The sequence below is a fragment of the Haematobia irritans genome, chromosome 1 (genome assembly GCF_050003625.1).
Source record: "Haematobia irritans isolate KBUSLIRL chromosome 1, ASM5000362v1, whole genome shotgun sequence".
In the NCBI taxonomy this organism is placed as follows: domain Eukaryota; kingdom Metazoa; phylum Arthropoda; class Insecta; order Diptera; family Muscidae; genus Haematobia; species Haematobia irritans.
In genome coordinates, this window is record NC_134397.1 from 53240003 (window position 1) to 53263071 (window position 23069).

The 23069-nt window shown below is 28.5% G+C and overlaps 1 protein-coding gene across 1 annotated transcript in view; it reads left to right on the forward strand.

Annotated features, from left to right (window-relative positions):
- The window catches only part of Nlg4 (Neuroligin 4), a 458188-nt gene that overhangs the window by 68748 nt on the left and 366371 nt on the right, over positions 1–23069 (forward strand). The gene's annotated exons all lie outside the window — the stretch shown is intronic.

Below are 23069 nucleotides of genomic sequence, written 5' to 3' on the forward strand. Positions count from 1 at the left end.
AAAATTTTATTTCTAAAAAAAAATTGCCAAAATCTCATTTCTGTAGAAAAATTTTCAAAATTTTATTTCTACAGAAAATTTTGTCAATTTTTCATAGAAAATTTTCTCAAAATTGTATTTTTATAGAAAATTTTGTCAAAATTTTATTTGTACAGATAATTCGGTCTTCATTTTATTTGTATAGAGAATTTTGTCAAAATGTTATTTCTGTACAACATGATGGCAAAATTTAATTCTATACAACATTTTGTCAAAACAAATAGTACAGAAAATTTTGTTAAGATTTCATCTCTATAAAAAATTTTGTGAAATTTTTATTTCTCTAGAAAATTTTATTTCTATAGAAAATTTTATAAAAATTGCATTTATGTACAAAATTTTATTTCTAAAGAAAACTTTGTCAAAATGTTTTTTATATGGAAAATTTTGTTTTTTATATGGAAATTTTTTCCATAAAAATCTGTCAAAATTACGTTTACAGAAAATTTTGTCAAAGTTTTATTTCTTAGAAAATTTTGTCAACATTTTATTTCTCTTCAAAATTTTGTCAATATTTTATTTCTATAGAAAATTTAGTAAAAATTGTATTTCTATAGAAAATTTTGGCAAAATTTTATTTCGACGGAAAATTTTGTCAAAAACTTTTGTCAAAATTTTATTTCTCTAGAAAATTTTTTTAAAATTAAATTTCTATAGACAATTTTGCCGAAATTTTATTTCCATAGATATTTTTTTCAAAATGTTGTCATAATTTTATTTCTATAGAAAATTTTGTCAAAATTTTATTTCTATAGAAAATTTTGTCAAAATTTTATTTTCATAGAAAATGTTGTCAATATTTTATTTCTATATAAATATTTCGTAAAAATTGTATTTCTATATAAAATTTTGGCAACATTTTATTTCGGCAGAAAATTTTGTCAAAATTTTATTTATATAAAAAATTTTGTCAAAATTTTATTTCTTAGGAAATTTTGACAACATTTTATTTCTCTAGAAATTTTTTCAAAATTTTATTTCTATCGAAAATTTTGCCGAAATTTTATTTTCATAGAACATTTTGTCAAAATGTTATCTCTATAGAAAATTTTGTCAACATTATATTTCTATTGAGAATTTTGTCAATATTTTATTTCTAAAGAAAATTTTTCATAAATTTATTTCTATAGAAAATTTTGTCAAAATTTTATTTCAATAGAAAATTTTGTCAGAATTTTATTTCCATAGAAAATTTTGCCAAGATTTTATCTCTATAGAAACATTTGTCAAAATTTTATTTCTATAGAAATTTTTTTCAAAATTTTATTTCTATAGAAAATGTTGTCAAAATTTTATTTCTAAAAAAATTTTGTCAAAATTTTATTTCCATAGAAAATTTTGTCAAAAATTTATTTCAACAGATTATTTTGTCAAAAACTTTTGTCAATATTGTATTTCCATAGATAATTTTGTCATAATTTTATTTCTATAGAAAACTTTGTCAATATTTCATTTCTATAGAAAATTTTGTTAAAATTTTATTTTTATAGAAAATTTTGTCAAAATGTTATTTCTATAGAAAATTTTGTCAAAATGTTATTTCTATAGAAAATTTTGTCAAAGATTTATATCAATAGACAATCTAAAAATTTTATTTGTAAAGAAAATTTTGCCAAAATTTTATTTCTAACGAGAATTTTATCAAAATTTTATTTCTATGGAAAATTTTGTCAAAATTTTATTTCTATAGCAAAATTTTGTCAAAATTTTATTTCTATAGAAAATTCTGTCAAAATTTTATTTCTATAGCAAAATTTTGTCAACATTTTATGTCCATTGATAATTTTGTCAATATTTTATTTCTAAAGAAAATTTGTCATAATTTTATTTCTATAGAAAATTTTGTCAAAATTTTATTTCAATAGAAAATTTTGTCAAAATTTTTATTTCTATAGAAAATTTTGTCAAAACTTTATTTCCACAGAAAATGTTTTCAGAATTTTATTTCCATAGAAAATTTTGTCAAGCTTTTTTCTCTATAGAAACATTTGTTAAAATTTTATTTCCATAGAAAATTTTGTCAGAATTTTATTTCCATAGAAAATTTTGTCAAAATTTTATCTCTATAGAAAAATTTGTCAAAATTTTATTTCTATAGAAATTTTTTTCAAAATTTTAAAAAAATTTTAAAAAAAATTTTGTTTCCATAGAAAATTTTGGCAAAATTTTATTTCAACAGAAAATTTTGTCAAAAACTTTTGTCAACATTTTATTTCCATAGATAATTTTGTCAATATTTTATTTCTATAGAAAACTTTGTCAATATTTCATTTCTATAGAAAATTTTGTTAAAATTTTATTTTTATAGAATATTTTGTCAAAATTTTATTTCTATAGAAAATTTTTTCAACATTTTATTTCAACAGAAAATTTTGTGAAAAACTTTTGTCAACATTTTATTTCCATAGATAATTTTGTCAAAATTTTATTTCTATAGAAAATTTTGTCAAAATTTTACTTCTATAGAAAATTTTATTTCTATAGAATATTTTGTCAAAATTTTATTTCTATAGAATATTTTGTCAAAATTATATTTCCATAGAAAATTATGTCAAAATTTTATTTCTTAGAAAATTTTGTCAAAATTGTCACAATTTTATTTCGATAGAAAATGTTGTCAATATTTTGTTTCTATATAAATATTTCGTAAAAATTGTGTTTATATATAAAATTTTGGCAACATTTTATTTCGACAGAAAATTTTGTCAAATAATTTTGTCAAAATTTTATTTTTATAGAAAATTTTATTTCTTAGAAAATTTTGTCAAAATTTTATTTATATCGAAAATTTTGCCGAAATTTTATGTCCATAGAAAATTTTGTCAAAATTTTACCTCTATAGAAAATTTTTGTCAACATTTTATTTCCACAGATAATTTTGTCAATATTTTATTTCTATAGAAAATTTAGTCAACATTTTATTTCCATAGAAAATTTTGTCGAAATTTTATTTCTATAGAAAATTTTGTCAAAATTTTATTTCTATAGAAAATTTTGTCAAAATTTTATTTCTATAGAAAAATTTGTCAAAATTTTGTCAAAATTTTATTTCTATAGAAAATTTTGCCAAATTTTACTTCTATAGAAAACTTTGTCAAAATTTTATTTCTATAGAATATTTCGTAAAAATTGTATTTCTATATAAAATTTGGCAAACATTTATTTCGACAGAATATTTTGTCAAAAAGTTTTTTCAAAATGTTCTTTTTATAGAAATTTTTGTCAAAATTTTATTTCTCTAGAAATTTTTCAAAATTTTATTTCTATAGAAAATTTTGAAGAAAATTTATTTCCATAGAAAATTTTTCACAATTTTATTTCTATAGAAAATTTTGCCAACATTTTATTTCTATAGAAAATTTTGTCAAAATTATATTTCAATAGAAAATTTTGTCAACATTTTATTTTTTGGAAAATTTTGTTAAAATTTTATTTCTATAGAAAATTTTGTCCCAATTTTAATTCGATTGACAATTTTGTCAAAATTTTATATCTATAGAAAATTTTGTCAAAATTTTATTTCCATTGAAAATGTTGTCAATATTTTATTTCTATAGAATATTTCGTAAAAATTGTATTTCTATATAAAATTTTGGCAAAATTTTATTTCGACAGAAAATTTTGTCAAACACTTTTGTCAAAATTTTATTTTTATAGAAAATTTTGTCTAAATTTTATTTCTTAGACAATTTTGTCAAGATTTTATTTCTCTAGAAATTTTTTCAAAATTTTATTTCTCTAGAAATTTTTTCAAAATTTTATTTCTATAGAAAATTTTGTCAAAATTTTATTTCTATAGAAAATTTTGTTAAAATTTTATTTCTATAGAAAATTTTGTCAAAATTTTATTTCTACTGAAAATTGTGTCAAAAAATGTATTTCCATTGATTACATGTAGAAATAATTTACTGCTAGTTTTGAACAACATTGAATCATTATTATTTATATTTTCAAGCTTATTTACTTTAATAATTTTCAATAAATAGTCCCAAAATCCCTAAACGTCCATGTGAAGTTTGTGAAAATCATAAATATGGAAGTTATTTCGCAAAAGACTCAATGTCAATGAAATGACTCTAAATTATTTATAACAAACAACAACAAAAAAATGATAAATAATCCTAACCAAAAATATTGTTCAACCACTAAGCGGAAATTACATATAAGGCCTATGTCATATTTAATAAAAATAACATTAGGAATGACCTGCAATTGAATGTCCTCTCTAATCCTACCCACAAATATCCCCCGAAACAGGCGCTTAAGTATAGAAATTGATATTCTACTCTGAAGGCCACAACAAATAAATGGTAATGCTTGACATAACTTTATTGATTACGGCATTAAATGAATGCAAATGACCTGTCCAAAACCAAACGAAAGAATCATAAAAATAAAGTCAAAACCAAACCAGCCTCTTTGTAGAAAATTATAGAGCTGTCGTCTGACCGAGCCAACCAAACAAACGCCCTAAAAAATGTTTAGCCTTAGACTGAATGAAGTAAGTGAAATGAAATACCACAATTTTTGTGCAATTTCAAAGCAATTGAATTGTTGGCCACAATTGTCCACAAGACCAAAGAGACAAGACAAAGCAAGACTGAAGTCTAAATGTCTGGACACATTTCCATAATAAACATCAAATAAATAGAAAATAATGATTATGTTCCTTTTTTCTGCCTGCCCTGCGGGGATTGTTCCTATTTTCGACGGTCATTATTTTCGACTTTTCTTTGGCCTTACTTTCGCTTTGCTTTAAATCATTAATAATAGGAAAAGTTCTAATAAAACCATTGTCGAAATATGACATTGTGTATAATATGAAACGAAAGATTATGTCAGAAACATGAAATGAAATCGACTTGGGGTAAGTAAAATCTTCTAAAGAGCTCAAAACTATAGAAATACCCGAGATGTTGATATTTCCTTAAAGTTTTGGTATTAATTCCGAGGCAGAAATGCAAATTTCAGGGAGCTATATATCCTAAAATCTAGCCTTTATAAAACTCAAATAAGAATACCGATGTCATTTATGAATTTTCGTTTTTTTTTTTTGGTTTTTTTTTTTTGATAATTTATCAGATAAGAGATCACATACAAATAAATGTCAAAATTATAACATTTATAAAATTCTCATTCATATACCTCCATGTAAAAAATGATTTTTTCTCAATGAGGCAGAGTCCTCAAAATGAATATTAGTTTATATCTAAAGCTTAGTTAATTTAAATATTATTTATTCTGTCAACATTTTATTTTTATAGAAAATTTTGTCAACAGTTTTGTTTCTTTAGGAAATTTTGTTAAAAACTTATTTAAAACAAAAAGTTTTAAACCTTTATTTCTAGAGGCAATTTATGAATATTCTGCAAAACCTACCAAAATATCAAGTATACTACTAAATTTTTCTATAGCATACATTTTCTGTAGGAATAAAATGTAGACAACATTTTCCATTGAAATAAAATGTTGGCAAAATTTTCTATAGACATAAAATTTTGAAAAAATTTTCTATAGAAATAAATATTTAACAAAAAGTTCTATAGAAATAAAATTTTGACAAAATTTTCTATAGAAATAAAATTTTTACAAAATTTTCTATAGAAATAAAATTTTGACAAAATTTTCTACAGAAATAAAATTTTGACAAAATTTTCTATAGAAATAAAATTTTGACAAAATTTTCTATAGAAATAAAATTTTGACAACATTTTCCATAGAAATAAAATTTTGACAAAATTTTCTATAGAAATACAATATTGACAAAAATTTTCTATAAAAATAAAATTTTGACAAAATTTTCTATAGAAATAAAATTTTGACAAAATTTTCTATAGAAAAAAAAAATTTGAGAAACTTTTTCATAGAAATAAAATATTGAGAAAATTTTCTATAGAAATAAAATTTTGAGAACATTTTCTATAGAAATAAAATTTTGACAAAATTTTCATTAGAAATAAAATTTTGACAAAATTTTCATTAGAAATAAAATTTTGACAAAATTTTCTATAGAAATAAAATTTTGTTAGATTATTTTTGGCTCGAGTGGCAGCCATGATTATGAACCGATATGGACCAATTTTTGTGTGATTGGGGATCGGCTATATATAGCTATAGACCGATATGGATCAATTTTGGCATGGTTGTTAACGGCCATATAGTAACACCACGTTCCAAATTTCAACCGGATCGGATAAATTTTGCTCCTCCAAGACGATACGGAGGTCAAATCTGGGCAACGGTTTATATGGGTGCTATATATAATTATGAACCGATATGGACCAATTTGTCCATTGTTGTTAGAGACCATATACTAACACCACGTACTAATTTTCTACAGAATCGGATGACTTTTGCTCCTCCAAGAGGTTCCGTAGGTCAAATCTGGGAATCGGTTTACATGGGGGCTATATATAATTGTGGACCGATATAAACCAATTCTTGCATGGTTGTTAAAGACCCCGTACTAACACCATGTACCAAATTTCAACCGGATCGGATGAAATTTGACCTCCTAGAAACTCCGAAGATCAAATCTGGTGATCTGTTTATATGGGGCCTATGTGTAATTATGAATCGATATTGACCAATTTTTGTATGGTTGTTAGAAACCATATTCTAACACCACGTATCAAATTCTAACCGGATCGTATGAACTTTGCCCCTCTAAGAGGCTCCGAAAGCCAAATCTAGGGGTCCGTTATTATGGGGGCTATACGTAAAAGTGGTCCGATATGGCCCATTGGCAATACCGTTCGACCTACATCAATAACAACTACTTATGCTAAGTTTCAAGTGGTTAGCTTGTTTCCTTCGGAAGTTAGCGTGATTTCAACAGACGTACGGACATGCTTAGAACGACTCAGAATTTCACCACGACCCAAAAAATATATATATTTTATTGTGGCATCGGCCTACTTTTCGCATGATGATGATATCATGCCACCACCTCGTATTGTGAGGGAACTGGTGAGATATTGTAAGGAAAAAAACAGGGATTTTATAATTGGTTGTGATGCGAACTCTCACCACGAATTATGGGCAAGTACAGATACGAATTCCAGAGGAGAGAGTCTTATGGAGTACTTTCTTGAGAATCAGATAGTGGTGCATAACCGAGGAAAGGCACATACTTTCGAAACCCGTACGCGAAGAGAGGTGCTTGACCTGACATTCGGCAATCTTAGCAGCAAAATTGCAGTATCGGACTGGAAAGTGTCCAAGGAGATGAGCTACTCGGACCATAAATATATAGAATTCAGGTTAGGAACAGGATATAAGAAAATTGCTGACGAATTCAGAAACCCAAGAAGGATAAATTGGAACAAATTCCGGCAGCATTTGTTAAATGCGCCGACTTTTGATATGGAAAAAGTGATTGCCGGACCCGACGACATTGAAAAGGCGGCTAATGATTTGGAATACAAGCTGTCAAGATCCTTTGTCAAGTCATGCCCCATCAGTCGACCACGTAACAAAAGGCACCAAGCCTGGTGGAACAAGGATCTTATGAACATCAGAAAGAAATCTAGGAAATTGTTTAATGTGGCCAAGAAAAACGACAATGAACAGGCATGGAATGATTATAAGGAATGTCTGAAAGAGTACAAAAAGGAAACAAGAAAGGTGAAAAGGAACGATTTCATCCGGGTGATAGAGGAACTTTCTAATATAAAGGATACTGCAAGATTACGGAAACTTTTATCGAAACAGCCTAAGTTTAGTGGGAATTTACAGAAACCAGATGGAACATGGACTGAATCACCAGTAGAAACACTAGAGATGCTACTTGACACGCATTTTCCAGAGTGTGAGTTAAACATGGCATCGGATCCGTGCAGTTTTAAAGTTTTTGAGGGAGGAAGAGAGGAGGCCTCTGATATTATCACCAGACGAAGCATAAAGAGGGCAATAAATAGTTTTGGTCCTTATAAGTCTCCGGGACTAGACCGGATATATCCGTGTATGCTGCAGGAGTCTTTCGACATCCTGGGGGACACTTATGTGGGACTTTTCAGGGCGTCATTGGAGCACGGGTACATACCGAGGGCTTGGCGAAGAGTCAAAGTTATTTTTATCCCCAAAGCTGGTAGAATAGTACACGGAACAGCCAAGGACTTCAGACCTATCAGCCTGACATCTTTCTTATTGAAGACTCTAGAGAGAGTCTTGGACAACCACCTAAGGAATAAATTGGATAAGAAACTGTCAAACTGCCAACATGCATATTTGAAGGGTAAATCGGTTGAATCTGCACTACATTCTGTAGTGCATTATATTGAGAAATCCATAGCATACGGAGAATATACATTAGCGGCTTTTCTGGACATTGAAGGTGCCTTCAATAACACAAAAATCGAGAAAGTAGTACTTGCTCTGGAGAGAAATGGTATTAGCAGTGCCGTAACGAACTGGATTGAGGCAATGCTACGCCATAGGAACATCGTAGCTGAATTGGCAGACTACAACCGACAAGCAACTACTACAAGAGGGCTTCCTCAGGGAGGAGTGATATCACCTGTGCTCTGGCTGATTATAGTGGATGAGATTCTTAGCGCCCTGAGTAATAGGGGCATAAAAGTGGTGGCGTACGCGGATGACATCGTCATAATGGTCTCAGGTAAATTCTTGGATACGATCTCGGACGTAATGAGCGAGTCGCTGAAGTCTCTAGCGGAATGGGCTAGTGGTGGTGGACTGGGAGTAAATCCAAGAAAAACGGATTTGGTGCTCTTTACAAGGAAAAAGAGACTGGTCGGTTACAAAGATCCGGAATTTCAGGGCACGAGATTGACACTCTCGAAATCGGCACGTTATCTGGGGATTGTACTGGACTCGAGGCTAAATTGGCTAGAGAACGTAGCGGATCGTATGAAGAAGACTTATGCGGCGTTATACGCGTGTCAGAAGCTCGTTGGGGAGCGATGGGGGATGAAACCGGCCCTTTTCAACTGGCTATACACAGCTGTAATAAGGCCAGTAGCGGTATATGGATGTCATGTCTGGTGGCCCGTCACTAACCATCACAATCATATACAGAGATTGGGCAGGATAAATAGAACGGCTCTTATCTATATGACCGGGGCGATGAGGACAACGGCCACAGCCGCACTGGAGGTATTGATGGGGATAATTCCATTGGACCTGCATATAAGGAAGAACGCGGAGGTCATACTGACCAGACTGAAGGGCCTGGACTCTTTGGAGAGCACGAGCTGCAGACACACGGAACTGATATCGTACGCCGGACGCCATATAAGAACGGACCATATGGCGCCATGGCATATGTTTGAGAGTGACCTGGACTCAATTATCCCGAGCGTTGAGGACTGGGACGTAAACAGGATACACTTTGGGAGTCTCAACATTTATACTGACGGCTCTAAAATGACAGAAGGTGTAGGCAGCGGAATATACTGCAAGGAGTTGGGACTTAAGGAGTCCTTCAAGTTGGACGAACAATGTAGCATTTTCCAGGCCGAGATATTTGCTATTGCAAAAGCTGCAGAACTTATATCGATGAGGCCGCTATTTAGATGCGATATCAGCATTTTCATCGATAGTCAGGCAGCTATTAAGGCCCTGGGCAATACGAACATAAGGTCGAAGGTAGTCAGCCGCTGTCGTAGAGAGCTTAAGGTTCTCACTGAACAGCATAATGTAACTCTGTGCTGGGTACCTGGACATTATGGCATAGAGTTGAATGAAGAGGCAGATATACTGGCTAAGGAAGGCGCAAGTAGTACGGAAAGCGTCATTTCGGACGTTTTTCCTCCGCTCTCTTTGTTTATTTACAGGATCAAGGGCAAATATGAAGGTTTATGGAAGAGACGTTGGGCTTCTTCTGTTGGATGTGAACAAACCAAATTGATGTGGGATGACAATAATACTAGGAACTCTGAGGTCCTGATGTCATTACAGAGGGAGGATGTAAGGTCTATGATAGGCATCATAACGGGACACAACACCTTGGGGAAACATATGGTAAGGATAGGCCTAGCAAGTGATGATATTTGTAGGTGGTGTCTGGACCCCGATGCTACGGAGGACTCTTTTCACTTCCTGTGCCAGTGTCCAGCACTATCTTTCAGAAGAAACAAGATACTCGGCTCTTATTTCTTTCAGACTTTGACCGACTTGCGAGAATGCAGCCTGAGGAATATCCTCGTCTTCATCAAGTCTTCGGGGTGGAGGAGCTAGGCGCTTCCAAGGATACACTATCATACAATGGACTCATTCCGGCCAGAAGATGACGGACACGTGGAGGAGAAGGAAAAAGAAGTTTAGAGGAATCACAATGGACCAACTATGGTCTAAGTGGACACAAACCCGCTAGTTCGGATTGGTGTCAACCTCCATAACCTAACCTAACCTATGGGGTCTTATACCAATATTTCGATGTGTTACAAACTGAATGACAAAGTTAATATACCCCCCATCCAATGGTGGAGGGTATAACAACAAAATGAAAAAAAAAATTGACAAAAAATATTGACACAATTTTCTGTAGAAATAAAATTTTGACAAAATTTTCTATAGAAAGAAAAATTTTTATAAAATTCTTTCTAGAAATACAAATTTGACAAACTTTTCTATACAAATAAAATATGAACAAAATTTTCAATAGACATAAGATATGGACAAAATTTTCTATAGAAAGAAAATTTTGATAAAATTTTCGCAAAATTTTCTATAGAAAAAATTTGGACAAAATTTTCTATAGAAATAAAATTTGGACAATTTTTTCCAAAGAATAAAATTTGGACAAAATTTTCTATAGAAATGAAATTTGGACAAAAATTTTTATAGAAATAAAATTTTGACAAAATTTTCTATAGAAATACAATTTTGACAAAATCATTTACAGAAGTAAAATTTTGACAAAATTTTCTATAGAAAGAAAATTTTGACAAAATTTATTATAGAAATAAAATTTAGACAAAATTTTTTATAGAAATAAAATTTTGATACAATTTTCTATAGAAATAAAATTAAGACAAAATTTTTCACAGAAATAAAATTTTGACCAAATTTTCTATAGAAAAAAAATTGGACAAAATTTTCTATAGAAATAAAATTTTGACAAAATCTTCTATAAAACTTTGACAAAATTTTCTATAGAAATAAATTTTTGACACAATTTTCTTAGTCGTGATGTAATGATGAGCATGTCCACCTCACCTATAGTAGCATAGTGGGTTCAATCCCAGTTTCGACCGAAGACCAAAAAGCAATAATTTATCCCCTCTGATTAAAGTAACTGTTTTACAAAGCTGTTATGTGTGCTTGCACATATATGTGAAATGCCGTTGGGACTCGGAATTGGCCATTGAGAAATTCACCACCTGTAGTATCACGATGGACATTTCTTGGAAACGAATTTTTAGACCAACGAAGTTTTCTTTTGTTGCTAAAGCTTGTTTTCAGGCCAACCATGTTGACGTCAACGGTACCCACTAATAAAGATTTATTTGCCCGGACAACTTTCACAAGATATCTTCGTTGGGCTAAAATTTTGCTTAACTATGAAAAAACTATCCCAGCTAAATATACAACAAATATATTTCATGGGAAATTTTTCTTAATTAAATTTCTTTATTTGCCTTTGCTGAGTTAGTTTTTTGTCAGCCTAATTTGATTTTTAATGGATTTTTTCTGAAAATAATGACTGTGGTGATATTCCATATAAACTCTATTGTAGCCTGACTAATTTTTCCCTCTATTCTTTGATTGTTATTTACACGTTTTAATGTCACGAAAATTATTTTTGTATGCCTTTTTTCCAGCTCTAAAGAAATTACACCTAATGATATATTCTTGGTAGCCAACGAAAAGTGTCATTTTTCTATATTCGTGACAATCTTTTAATTTTTTTTAAGAAATATTTTTCATGCCTCTCATCGGTGATACAAAGTCTTATACCATGAATATTTTGCTAAAAGAGAAATTTTTCTTTGTCCATTTTCCATGTGGGTATTTCACAGAATATCAAACCTACAAAAGGACTACAAGAGTGAAATTCTTACGAATTAACAATCTGTGAAAGACACGCACAAGTAAGTGCTGTCATGCTAGAGTAATGAAATACCTAATCAGAGACAGTGTATTACATGAAATGAATTTCGTGTTGCATGCATATTAAATTTTTTTAGTGAATTGGGTTGTTTATTGGCAGTGTAGGGTAATTTGGAATCAGGTATTGTATACAAATAATGGCGTAAAGGGAGGTGAGCATAGAGAACGTAAGGCGGGAGAGGAGAACGCGAGGTAAAATGGGCACCTAGATTGTCGGACACATGTGTGTCGAATAGAAGCAACAGACGATGTGCGATATTTACGTGGTATAGGGCTGGTTCCGAGCCTTACCCAACAATTCGGTTGCAATTCGTGTCACAAATAATCTACATAAGATTGAAGAAAATTTTACCAAAAATCTACCAAATTAAAAAAATCTTTTAAAATTTTTGATCAAAATTTTTGAGAAAAAATTTCTCTTGAAAGTTTTATCAAAATTTTATATCTATAGAAAATTTTGTCAAAATTTTATTTTTATAGAAAATTTTGTCAAAATGTTATTTCTAGCAAAAATGTTGTCAAAATTGTATTTCTGTAGAAAATTTTGTCAAAATTTTTATACTATAAACATTTTGATGAAATTTTATTTCTATGGAAAGTTTTGTCAAACTTTTATTTTTATAGAAAATTTTGTCATAATTTTATTTCTTATGAAAATTTTTCAAAATTTAATTTCTATACGCAGAAAAGGAGTAAAGTTCTTCAATCCGTTTGAAATTCTGATTTTGATGTCAGTATATAAATTCTAATGGCTTCTCATCGGACAAATCAAGATTTGATATTTTGCCAGTTTCGTGCAATTGAAGCAAATTTTTGGCTCTTTCCAGTCTAACTTTGTTTTGTAAGTCGGTGATAACTTGCACTTTTTTGGAACTCCAAGCTTATTTGTCATATGTGTTGCATCCGTTCAAACGATACGTTCATCTGGACACGATGTAGTGGTTACACTACATCGTCGTGCCAGAAATAATCTACAAGTTTAGTCAACCAAATTTTGTCAAAATTTTATTTCTATTAAAAATTTTGTCAAAAAAGTATTTCTATAAAAAATTTTGCCAAAATTTTATTTCTATAGAAATTTTGGTTATAATTTTATTTCTTTAGGAAACTTTGTCCAAATTTTATTTCTATAGCAAATTTTGTCAAAATTTTATTTCAATAGAATTTTTTTCAAAAATGTATTTGTATAAAAAATGTTGTGAACATGCTATTTCAATAGAAAATATTGTCAGAATTTTATTATAATAATACATTTTGTAAAAACTTTAGTTTTATAGAAAATTTTGTCAAAATTTTATTTCAATAGAAAATTTTTTCAAAATTTTATTTCTATAGAAAATTTTGTCAAAATTTTATTTCTATAGAAAATTTTGTCAAAATTTTATTTCAATAGAAAATTTTGTCAAAATTTTATTTCTATAGAAAATTTTGTCAAAATTTTATTTCTATAGAAAATTTTGTCAAAATTTTTTTTCTATAGAAAATTTTGTCAAAATTTTATTTCTATAGAAAATTTTCTCAAAATTTTATTTCTATAGAAAATTTTGTCAAAATTTTATTTCTATAGAAAATTTTGTCAAAATTTTATTTCTATAGAAACTTTTGTCAACATTTTATTTCTATAGAAAATTTTGTCAAAATATTATTTTATTATATTGTAAAAATTTTATATCTATAGGAAATTTTGTCAATGCGTTATTTCTATAGGAAATTTTGTCAAAACACTAAATTTTTCCAATTAAAATCTTAGTTGAGTCGCGTGTTTGTTAGAGACCACATTCTAACACCATGTACCAAATTTCAGCCGGATCGGATGAAATTTGCTTCTCTGAGAGGCTCCGCAAGCCAAATCGGGGGATCAGTTTATATGGGGGCTATATATAATTATGGACCGATATGGACCAATTCTAAGAGGCTCCGGAGGTCAAATCTGGGGATCGGCTTATATGGGGGCTATATATAATTATAGACCGATATGGACCAATTTTGGCCTGGTTGTTAGAGAACATATACCAACACCACGGACCAAATTTCAATCGGATCGGATGACTTTTGCTCCTCTAAGAGGCTCCGGAGGTCAAATCTGGGGATCAGTTTATATGGGGGCTATATATAATTATGGGCGATGTGGACCATTTTTTGCATGGTCATTAGAGAACATATACCAACACCATGTACCAAATTTCAGCCGGATCGGATGAAAGTTACTTCTCTTAGAGGCTCCACAAGCCAAATCGGGGGATCGGTTTATATGGGGGCTATATATAATTATGGACTGATGTGGACCAATTTTTGCATGATTGTTAGAGACCATATACTAACACCATGTACCAAATTTCAGCCGGATCGGATGAAATTTGCTTCTCTTTTAGGCTCCGCAAGCCAAATCGGGGGATCGGTTTATATGAGGGCTATATGTAATTATGGACCGATATGAACCAATTTCTGCATGGTTTTTAGAGACCATATACTAACACCATGTACCCAATTTCAGCCAGATCATTTTCAATACCATCTGACCTACATCAATAACAACTACTTGTGCCAAATTTCATATCGATAGCTTGTTTCGTTCGAAAGTTAGCGTGATTTCAACAGACGGACGGACGGACGGACGGACGGACGGACGGACGGACATGCTCAGATCGACTCAGAATTTCACCACGACCCAGAATATATGTACTTTATGGGGTCTTAGAGCAATATTTCGATGTGTTACAAACGGAATGACAAAGTTAATATACTGACTGTTGGTGTATTTTTGTGTACAAAGTACAGCTCGCAGTTTTAGTCTGATTGTCCTAAAATTTGGTATAGGGCCCTGTTTCCCAGATTTGGATATATCTCCCATATATAGCTTTCGCCCGATTTACACTCATATGACCACAGACGCTAATTTTTAACTCCGATTTAGTTAAAATTTTGCACAGGGAGTAGAATTAGCATTGTAGCTATGCGTGCCAAATTTGGTTGACATCGGTTCAGATTTAGATATAGCTCCCATATATACCTTTCGCCCGATTTACACTCATTTGCCAACAGAGGCCAATTTTTTGCTCCGATTTAGTTGAAATTTTGCATAGGGAGTAGAATTAGCATAGTTACTATGCGTGCCAAATTTGGTTGAAATCGGTTCAGATTTGGATATAGCTCCCATATATAGCTTTCGCCCGATTTACACTCAAATGACCACAGAGGCCAATTTTTTGCTCCGATTTGGTTGAAATTTTGCACAGGGAGTATAATTAGCATTGTAGCTATGCGTGCCAAATTTGGTTGAAATCGGTTCAGATTTAGATATAGCTCCCATATCTAGCTTTCGCCCGATTTACATTCATATGACCACAGAGGCCAATTTTTTGCTCCGATTTAGTTGAAATTTTGCACAGGGAGTAGAATTAGCATTGTAGCTATGCGTGCCAAATTTGGTTGAAATCGGTTCAGATTTAGATATATCTCCCATATATATGTTTTTCTGATTTCGACAAAAATGGTCAAAATACCAACATTTTCCATGTAAAATCGCCACTGCTTAGTCGAAAAGTTGTAAAAATGGCTCTAATTTTCGTAAACTTCTTATACATATATATCGAGCGATAAATCATAAATAAACTTTTTCGAAGTTTCCTTAAAATTGCTTCAGATTTAACCGTTTCCCATATTTTTTACTAACATTGTGTTCCACCCTAGTGCATTAGCCGACTTAAATTTTGAGTCTATAGATTTTGTAGAAGTCTATCAAATTCTTCCAGATCGAGTGATATTTAAATGTATGTATTTGGGACAAACCTTTATATATAGCCCCCAACACATTTGACGGATGTGATATGGTATCGAAAATTTAGATCTACAAAGTGGTGCAGGGTATAATATAGTCGGCCCCGCCCGACTTTAGACTTTCCTTACTTGTTTTTTACTAAAATTGTGTTCCAACCTAGTGCATTAGCCAACTTAAATTTTGAGTCTATAGATTTTGTAAAAGTCTATCAAATTCTGTCCAAATCGAGTGATATTTTAATGTATGTATTTGGGACAAACCTTTATATATAGCCCCCAACACATTTGACGGATGTGATATGGGATCGAAAATTTAGATCCACAAAGTGGTGCAGGGTATAATATAGTCGGCCCGCCCGACTTTAGGCTTTCCTTACTTGTTCTGCATGTGTTGGTATTTTTTTTTTTAATACTTTTGGCTTCACTCCAAAATCGACAATTCTGCTTATTTCGTAACCACTGATACAAAAATAAGCTTCGTCGCTGAACTCAATTTTTCAATAAAAAGTGTACCTTTGGAAAACGTAACAGAGCTCGCATTTTTTGTTCATTTACTAGCCGATGCATGATTAAAATATAGACCAAACTGAAGGTGTTTGACAGTAAAAACCAAAACGAAACGTGCGTCTGCTCTTTAAACCAGTGTGCCCAAAAGATAAACAGCAAAAAAATCACCCTTTAGTATTTGTAGGATAATTCAAAGCATTATAATCACCACTATATCTCATTCCAAGTCCACTGTGATCTACTAAACTTCCAAGCCCACTGTGCTCTATTAAAAAACGCCAAATCCAGTATCATATAAAAAAAGCGAAAAAAATATGATGACACACATCCAGAAGAATGAATGACCAAAAAATCCAACATAATAGGCTGTAAAATGAAACAATGAAGACAAAGGCATAGCTTATTTGGCCACGGAGCGATGACATCCAAGACTTGACATCAAAAAAAAAAAAAAAACGAAAACGACCAGAGCTCAGGAAAGGACACTTCGCATAGCATGTTCGACATTGGTATGCCTAATGGAAATGCTGTAGCCAACACTCCTCAACATGGATGGTGAAAATTACTCTACTTCCATTACACTTCACTTATTTGAAGATTGAAGGCAGACCGTCAGGCAGGCAGCCATGAGATACCAGGACTAGACTGGCTATAAAATTTAAACAACAAAAAGAAAAATGCCTTCTCAGTCAATTGGTAGTGGCATATTTTAAAATTGAGTTTAGCTTACAATGCAGCTAACATGAATGCTTTGCATGGAATAGAATTTTCGAGGCTTTTCTCTCTCCAAACATAAAAGAAAGTCCAGGAAAGTCGTTCTTTTATGACATGAAATGGCAGTAACTGTAGAAAAAGTGTACACGATATTTTAGAGAATTGTTTTTTTTTTTTTTTTTTTGGGAAAACCACACAATAATAGGCATTTGTTTCCCAGTTCCTATGGAGCAAAATAGCAAAAAGAAAAAAAAAAAAGAAGTAGAAAAAATAAAAGCTATAAGGAAGCAACACCAACAACAATTCCATTAGATCTCCTTATAAAGGAAGGACTAAAATTGTAATTCCACAAAATAGAAAATGAATTTCCAGAAATCATTTTATGAAAATCCAACGATTTACATGACCATCATTGAGCAAATGGGTGAATGAACTTAGGTCATGGATTTAATACAGAAGGTAGTTATTGAGAAGTAAGAGACAGTCATTGAGCTATTCGTATTATATTGAAATTTATTTTGTTCCTCCATGATAAGATATAGAGGAAGATATACTTTTCCCAAGAAATTAAATTACGTTTTTCTTTGAGAGAAATAATAATGGCATCTAGGATGGCTCTTTGTATGCAAAATAACAAGAAATCATTATGTGTAGTTGCCATATTTTAGAGACAACTTACCACTAGCAAATTTTTAAAACTAAGTGCAAAACTCAAAAAAAAAACCTTAACTAGGATTGGGTCATTTATATAATCCGGCCATGATGAAATTGTGCCGGTAAATTTCTATAGAAATAAAATTTTGAAAAAATTTTTCTATAGAAATAGAATAATGACAAAAATTTCTATATAAATAAAATATTTACAAAATTTTGACACAATTATCTGTAGAAATAAAATTTTGAGAAAATTTTCTATAAAAATTAAATTTTGTGAAAATTTCCTATAAAACTTTGACAAAATTTTCTATAGAAATAAAATTTTAACAAAGTTTTCTGTGGAAATAAAATAATGACAAAATTGTCTATCGAAATAAAATATTGACGAAATATTCTATAGAAATAAAGTTTTGACAAACCTTTCTATAGAAATAAAATTTTGAGAGCATTCTCCATAGATATCAAATTTTCACACCATTTTCTATAGAAATAAAATGTTGACAAAATTGTCTATAGAAATAAGATTTAAACAAAATTTCATGTAGAAATACAATTTTGAACAAAATTTTCTACAGAAATAAAAGTTTGAACAAAATTTTCCACAGAAATAAAATTTTGACAGAAATTTCAACAGAAATAAAATTTTGACAAAATTTTCCATAGAAATAAATTTTTGAGAAAATTTGCTACAGAAAAAAAATTGACAAAATTGTCCATCGAAATGAAATTTTGACAAAATATTGTAAAGAAATAAAATTTTAACAATATTTTCTATAGAAATAAAAATTTAACAAAATTTTCTATAGAAATAAAATTTTTACAAAATTTTCTATAGAAATTTAATTTTGATAAAATTGTTCATAGAAATAAAACATTTGACAAAATTTCTATAGCAATAAAATTTTGACAAAAATTTCTATAGAAATAAATTTTTGACGAAATATCCTATAGAAATCAAATTTTAATAAAGTTTTCTGTGTAAATAAAATTTTCACAGAATTTTCTATAGAAATAAAATTTTGACAAAATTGTCCATCGAAATAAAATTTTGACAAAATTTTTTATAGAAATTAAATTTTGACAAAATTGTCTATGGAAATTAAATTTTGACAAAATTGGCTATGGAAATTAAATTTTAACAAAGTTTTCTGTAGAAGTAAAATTTTAACAAAGTTTTTGTAGAAATCAAAAAATCTTGACAACATTTTCTAAAGCTGAGTACTATGTTAACTTTTCAAACTGAAAACCAGCTTGTTTTCACGGTTACTTTTTTTAATTAATTAATTTAGAAATATAAAATTATTTGCAAACAATTCCTTGGATCTTTTCCATCCATTATTTTGCAAGACTCGATCAAAATATAATAGTCTTCATAAATATATTTGTACTTTTAATTTAGTGTTTTGGTGAAAATGCCGAACATAGTACTCACCTTAAAGAAATAAAATTTTGAAAAAATTTTCTATAGAAATCAAATTTTGACAAAATTTTCAATAGAAATAAAATTTTGACAAAATTTTGTATAGAAATAAAATTTTAACAAAGTTTTCTGTAGAAATCAAATTTTCACAGAATTTTATATAGAAATAAAATTTTGAGAAAATAGAAATAAAATTTTGAGAAAATTTTCTATAAAAAGAAAATTTGCCACAGAAATAAAATTTTGAGAAAATTGTCTATCGAAGTAAAATTTCGGCAAAATATTGCAAAGAAATCAAATTTTAACAATATTTTCTATAGAAATAAAAATTTGACAAAATCTTCTATAGAACTAAAATTTTCTATAGAAATAAAATTTTGACAAAATTTTCAATAGAACTAAAATTTTGACATAAATTTCTATAGAAATAAAATTTTGACAAAAATTTCTCTAGGTATAAAATTTTGACAAAAATTTTCTATAAAAGTAAAAAGTTGACAAAATTTTCAATAGAAATAAAATTTTAACAAAATTTGCTATAGAAATAAAATTTTGACAACATATTCTATAGATATAAAATTTTGACAAAATTTTCTACAGAAATACAATTTTGACAAAATGGTCCATACAAATTAAATTTTAACAAAGTTTCTGTAAAATCAAATTTTAACAAAGTTTCCTGTATAAATAAAATTTTCACAGAATTTTATATAGAAATAAAATTTTTACAGCATTTTCTATAGAAATAAAAGTTTGAGAAAAATTTCTATAGAAATACAATTTTGAGAAAAAAGTGCTACGGAAATAAAATTTTGACAAAATTGTCGAAATAAAATTTTGACAAAATATGCTAAAAAATAACATTTTGACAATATTCTCTATAGAAATAAAATTTTTACAAAATTTTCAGTAGAAATAAAATTTTGACAAAAATTTCTATAGGTATAAAATTTTGACAAAAATTTTCTATAGAAGTAAAAAAGTTGACAAAATTTTCAATAGAAATAAAATTTTAACAAAATTTGCTATAGAAATAAAATTTTGACAACATATTCTATAGAAATAAAATTGTGACAAAATTTTCAACAGAAATACAATTTTGACAAAATGGTCTATAGAAATTAAATTTTAACAAAGTTTTCTGTAGAAATCAAATTTTAACAAAGTTTCCTGTATAAATAAAATTTTCACAGAATTTTGTATAGAAATAAAATTTTGACTTCATTTTCTATAAAAATAACATTTTGAGAACAATTTGCTACGGAAATAAAAGTTTGACAAAATTTTCGAAATAAAATTTTGACAAAATATATTAAGAAATAACATTTTGACAATATTCTCTATAGAAATAAAAATTTGACAAAATTTTCTATAAAATTACAATTTTGACAAAATTTTCTATAGAAATTATAGTTTGACAAAACTTCCAATAAATAAATTTGACAAAATTTTGTGAAGACATAAAATTTTGGTAAACTTTTCTATAGAAAAAAAATTTGACAAAATTTTCTGTAGAAATAAAATTTTGACAAAATTTTCTTAAGAAATAAAATTTTGACAATATTTTCTATAGATCAAAATATTCACAAAATATTTGATAGAAATATACTGTTGACAAAATTTTCTATAGAAATAAAATTTTTACAAAAATTTGTATTGAAATAAAATTTTGACAAAATTTTGAATACAAATAAAATTTTGATATTTTCTAAAGAAATAACATTTGTACGAATTTATTTCGGCATAAGCCGGCTATCATGTAAAACCTTTTTCCGGAAGCTCAAGTGTGGTTCATTGTTGGGTTTAATGAACTGCCTGAATTTATTCTGATAATTGGTTGATAGTATTGCTGCAAGTAGAGAATGCTGATGAGGAATGTGGTAATTCCGAAACGTGCGTCCATCCAACCATCTTGCAGTCTATGGGGCTTTGCTCAAATAAATTTGACAAACATTATTTTCCTCATTGGTTAAGCTACACTTGTAGTTTAGTCAATGTATGGTTTTAAGCTGCAATAAAAAACAACAACAATGCTTAAAGAACAAAACCAACAATAACAAAACAAAACGAATGAAATAAAATTTTGACAAAATTTTCTATAGAAATAAAATTTTGAGAAAATTTTACATAAAAATAAAATTTTGACAATATACTCTATAGAAATAAAAATTTGACGAAATTTTCTATAGAAGTAAAATTATGACAAAATTTTCTATAAAAATAAAAAATTGACAAAATTTTCTATAGAAATAAAATTTTGACAAAGTTTTCTATAGAAATAAAATTTTAACAAAATTTTCTATAGAAATAAAATTTTGACAAAATTTTGTATAGAAATAAATTTTGTTGACAAAATTTTCTAAAAAATAAAATTTTTAACAATATACTCTATAGAAATAAAAATTGTACAAAATTTTCTATAGAAATAAAATTATGACAAAATTTTCTATAAAAATAAAATATTAACAAATTTTTTTATACAAATAAAGCTTTGACAAAGTTTTCTATAGAAATAAAAATTTGACAAAATTTTCTATAGAAATAAAATTATGACAAAGTTTTCTATAAAAATAAAATATTGACAAAATTTTCTATAGAAATAAAATTTTGACAAGGTTTTCTATAGAACTAAAATTTTGACAAAATTTTCGATAGAAATAAAATGTTGACAAAATTTTCCATAGAAATAAAATTTTGACAACTTTTTCTATAGAAATAAAATGTTGACAGTATACTCTATAGAAATAAAAATGTGACAAAATTTTCTATAGAAATAAAATTATGACAAAATTTTCTTTAAAAATAAAATATTGACAAAATTTTCTGTAGAAATAAAATTTTGACAAAGTTTTCTATAGAAATAAAATTTTGACAAAATTTTCTTTAGAAATACAATTTTGACAAAATTTTCTATAGAAATAAACTTTTGTCAAAATAAAAAAGAAATAAAATTTTGACAAAATTTTATATAGAAATATACTTTTGACAAAAATTTCTATAGAATTACACTTTTGACAAAATTTTCTATAGAAATTAAAGTTTGATAAAATTTCTATATAAATAAAATTTTGACAAAATTTTCGATAGAAATAAAATTTTGGTAAAATTTTCTATAGATATAAAATTTTGACAAAATTTTCTGTAGAAATAAAATTTTGACAAAATTTTCTATAGAAATAAAATTTTGACAAAATTGAAAAAAAAAATTGACAACATTTTCTAAACAAATAACATTTTGACAATATTTTATATAGAAATAAAATTTTGGCAAAACTTTCTAAGGAATGGTTGTTTTTTTGGTAAAGTTTTCTCTCAATTTTGTTAGATATTTTTTTGTGGCTTGAGTGGCAACCAAGCTCTGGAGAGATTGATAGATATTTATCTTAGAGCTAGCAATTACATGTGTGACCAGTATAGGATTTACTGAGTGGGCGAGTTCACACCTCTATCTCTCAGCGGATATTTCAACAATTCGAAAGTAATTGTATATGCCTGCACGAGCTGTTCGTCCGTCCGTTTCTCTGTGTTTGACCGTCCAGTATACACATGTGAATGTACTGGAAGTAATCTTTCAGCAAAATATCGTCGGGTATGTAACTTTTATCGCAAATTTATTTTAATAGATCCCTCAAATTCTTAGATATGTTCTTACTTGTTCTTGTAATAATGTCAGGAAAAAGTCAAATATTTACCTTCATAAATCGCGTGCTTTAAAATGAATCAAAATTATTTTTTTAAGTAAAACCATTAATCCTCTCCGAGAATCACGAAATCTTGAGGTACTTTTTATCATTTTTGTTTTGCCTTGCAACTCCTCTTCAATTATTTAATAGTTTCAATTTTTCCCATTTCGAAAATCGGATAACATTAGCTGGGTCTT